The following is a 4,324-nucleotide window of genomic DNA, read 5'->3' as shown; positions in this document are numbered from 1 at the left end:
TGCCGGCATGCTCCCTCCAAGCACATTTCTGGCTTTCCCTCTCCCAAAGGCTGCCCTGAGTCCACAGCAGGTCTGTGTCAGCCCCTTGGGAAAAACAAGCCTCCCCGGCACTCCTGGCTGAATGGATCCCGACCGTTCCGCCAGGAGTGAGGCCAGGCCCTCCTGCTTAACAGGTGACAGCCAGGACACCAGCCACTTTCCATGACAGCCGTGGGCACACGTCCTGAGATCTGCGGTGACGCATGCTAAAATCTGGGAGGGCAGATGCGGGGCCTGACTGAGACTGGGGTCAGGGAGGGGGCCTCTCTGAGGACGTCACATTGAGTGACAGGGAGAGGCGTCCAGGCAGCAGGAACCCCCTAAGAGGTGGCTGCAGCTTGGGAGCTGGGATGAAGGCCAGCTTGTGCGGAGTGCCCTGAGGCTGTCTTCACCCCAGCCCTCTCATTCCCACTTTGGGCCCTGGCCCTGAGCATGAGGGTCTAGCAGTGGAGAAAAGCGGGGAAAGGCTCTAAACAGGCTGGGGAGATTTCAGGTTTCTCTGCAGAGGGTGAAGCCAGACTCCACCCAGAGCCGCCCTCTGCAGGTCTGGGGCCTCCTCAGCCCAGGCTTTCATCTGAGGCTGCAGGCTTCCAGGCTGCGTTCTGTGTTGGGGGTGCCTGGGATAGTTCAGGCCGTGACGCCCACCTTTTTCTATATGTGTGGTTTTATCAAGGCTGTTCTTTGTTCATTGAATAAAATTTCAGGGACATCTTTCTGTGTCAATAGACAGGCATAACCTTTATTAAAAATTGAGATATAATTCACATTCCACAAAAGCTAGTTTTCTTTTTCTTTGTGACAGGGTCTCACCCAGGCTGGGGTGCAGTGGTACAATCATGGCTTATGCATTCTCGACCTCCCAGGCTTAGGTGACCCTCTCAGCTCAGCCTCCCAAGTAGCAGGAATTACAGGCACACGCCGCCATGCCTGGCTTATTTTTATAGGGATGGGGTTTCACTATGTTGCTTAGACTAGACTAGTCTCGAATTCCTATACTCAAGCAATTAACCTGCTTCAGCCTCCCAAAGTGCTGGGATTACAGGCATGAGCCACTGCCTGGCCAAAGCTACTTTTTAAAAATGTACAATTCAGTGGGTGTTTTTTTTTTTTTTTTTTTTTGAGACGGAGTTTAACTCTTCACCAAGGCCACAGCGCAATGGCGCGATCTCAGCTCACTATAACCTCTGCTTCCCGGGTTCAAGCGATTCTCCTGTCTCAGCCTCCCAAGTAGCTGGGATTACAGGCATGCGCCACCACGCCCGGCTAAGTTTTGTATTTTTAGTAGAGAAGGGGTTTCGTCATGTTGGCCAGCCTGGTCTCGAACTCCTGACCTCGACTCCTGACGCCAGCACCTCAGACTCCCAAAGTGCTGGGATTATAGGCGTGAGTCACCACACCTAGCCACCAGTGGTTTTTAGTACATTCACAAAACTGTGCAACCATCACCACTGTGTAATTCCAGAACGTTCTCATCACCCCGAAAAGCAGCTCTGTCCTCGTTAGCAGTCACTCCCCACTTCTTCCTCCCCCAGCCCCTCGTTACCACTAACCCCCTCTATCTTGCATTTGCATTTATTTATTTATTTATTTATTTATTTATTTATTTATTTAGAGACAGGGTCTTGTTCTGCCACCCAGGCTGGAATGCAGTGGTGCAATCCTAGCTCACTGCAGCCTTGACCTCCCGGGCTCTAGCGATCCTGCCTCCTCAGCTTCCGGAGTAGCTGGGACCACAGGCATGAGCCACCGTGCCCAGCTAATTTTTTATTTTCTTTTTTTTTTTATTATTTATTTCTTCTGAGAGGTAGTCTCGCTCTGTCACCCAGGCTGGAGTGCAGTGGCACAATCTCGGCAGACTGCAACCTCCGCCTCCTGGGTTCAAGTGATTCTCCTGCCTCAGCCTCCCAAGTAGCTGGGATTTCAGGCGCCTGCTACCACCCCCAGCTAATTTTTGTATTTTTAATAGAGACGGGGTTTCACCTGTTGGCAAGGCTGGTCTTGAACTCCTGACCTCAGGTGATCGTCCCACCTCGGCCTCCCAAAGTGCTGGGATTACACCGCCCTCTTTTTGTTTTTTGTTTTTTTTGAGACGGAGTGTTGCCCTGTCACCCAGGCTGGAGTGCAATGGTGCAATCTCGGCTCACTGCAACATCCACCTCCCGAGTTCAAGCAGTTCTCCTGCCTCAGCCTCCCAACTAGCTGGGATTACGGGCATGTGCCACCACGCCTGGCTAATTTTGTATTTTTAGTAGAGATGGGGTTTCACCATGTTGATGAGGCTGGTCTCAAACTCCTGACCTTAGGTGTGAGCAACTGCATTTATTCTTTTTGAGAGGGTATTATTGAGATACAGTTTATGTACCATACAATACACTCATTTAAAGTGCACGAGTCAATGGTTTTTTAGCATAGTCACATATTTACGGGTATGTGCAGCTATCCTCAGATTCAATTTTAGAATTTCCATCACCCCGGAAAGAACCTCATTCCCATTTGCCACTGCCTTGTGCGCCCACCCCCAGTCCTAACAACCAGTCTGTGATCTGTGTCTGTTGTTCGCCTTTTTTTTTTTTTTTTTTGAGACAGAGTCTTGCTCTGTCGCCCAGACTGGAGTGCAGTGGCATGATCTCGGCTCACTGAAACCTCCGCCTCCTGGGTTCAAACCAATCCTGCCTCAGCCTCCCGAGTAGCTGGGACTACAGGCACGCGCCACCGTGCCCGGCTAATTTTTTATATTTTAGTAGAGACGGGTTTCACCGTGTTGCCCAGGCTGGTCTCCAACTCCTGAGCTCGGGCAATCCACCCCTCTTGGCCTCACAAAGTGCTGGGATTACAGGCGTGAGCCACCGCGCCCAGCCTTGTTTGCCTTCATCTTAAAAGGCAGAACAGCCTCTCTTTGGGGTGACTGGAGGCAAAGAGCTGCTGGGCGTGTTTTGTGGGGTCTCTTCTTGTGGCTATGTGAAGCCTGAGTCTGAGCCTCTGGTCTCTCGGCTTCTTTCCACTGCCCTGGGCAAACCACCTTCGATTTAACGTCAGCCAGCCCGGAGAGTAATTACAAGAGTAAATCTCAAAAGTAAATCTCCGGGAGGAGCCCTCAGTGGTTTCGGACCCCCAGGCACTTGTCCTCGTGCCCTCCCTGCGGCGCCCTGTCCTAGTGGACATGCTGGAGCCCGTCCGTGTCCTTGTGGACCATGGAATTTGCCCAGGGTTGGGTGGGGGGGCGGGGCTGGGTGGAGAGAAATAAAACTTCCCGTGGTCTGTGTATCAGCCCAGTACGTAGATCCTGGATAGAGGCGATTGAGCTAAGCATGGGACCAAGCATTTCTATGCAGTGCCTGCAGAATTGAGTTTCCTTCTGGCTACAGGAGATTCTTCGGAGCTGTCTCAGTTGTCTGGCATCTGGCGTCTGCCATGGGCCAGGACATCTGGGGCAGGGGCAGAAGAGGACAGGAGGAGCCTGCCCTAGAGGATTCTAGGAAACCAGCAAAACAGGGCTACCTACCAATCTCAGGCTGATGCGTTATTAATAAAAGTGACTGTTGACTGAGTTTATAGATACAGTATGTTTGAGGTGCCTGGCCTAGTAAGCACCATACAAGTGCTATTATTTCTAAATGATTTTATCGAGATAAAAGAAACCAGCCAGGCATAGTGGCTCCTACCTGTAATCCCTTTGGCGGTCGAGGCAGGAGGATCTCTTGAGATCGTAAGTTGGAGACCAACCTGGGCAACATAGACCCCATCTATGCAAAAAATTTAAAAATTAGCTGGGCATGGTGGTGCACACTTGTGTAGTCCTAGCTACTCAGGAGGGCAAGGCAGGACAATCCCTTGAGCCTAGGAGGTCAAGGCTGCAGTGTGCTATGATCACACCACTGCACTCCAGCCTGGGCAACAAAAGGAGACCCTGGCTCTAAAAGGAAAAATGAAAAAGAAATGAAGCGGCAGGGCATGATGACTCACACCTGTAATCCCAAAGCTTTGGGAGGGAAGGTGGGAGGACTGCTTGAGCTCCGGAGTTCCAGACCAGCCTGGACAACATGGCGAGACCCCATCTGTATAAAAAAAATACGAAAATTAGGTCGGGCACGGTGACTCACACCTGTAATCCCAGCACTTTGGGAGACCAAGGCGGGTGGATCACGTGAGGTCAGGAATTCGAGACCAGCCTGACCAACATGGTGAAACCTGGTCTCTACTAAAAATATAAAAATTAGCCAAATGTGGTGGCGGCACCTGTACACCCAGCTACTCAGGAGGCTCAGGCAGGAGAATCACTTGAACC

The sequence above is a fragment of the Mandrillus leucophaeus genome, unplaced genomic scaffold, assembly GCF_000951045.1.
Source record: "Mandrillus leucophaeus isolate KB7577 unplaced genomic scaffold, Mleu.le_1.0 Scaffold54, whole genome shotgun sequence".
Classification (NCBI taxonomy): domain Eukaryota; kingdom Metazoa; phylum Chordata; class Mammalia; order Primates; family Cercopithecidae; genus Mandrillus; species Mandrillus leucophaeus.
The sequence above is the reverse complement of the archived record's forward strand: the minus strand, read 5'-3'. Positions refer to the sequence as shown.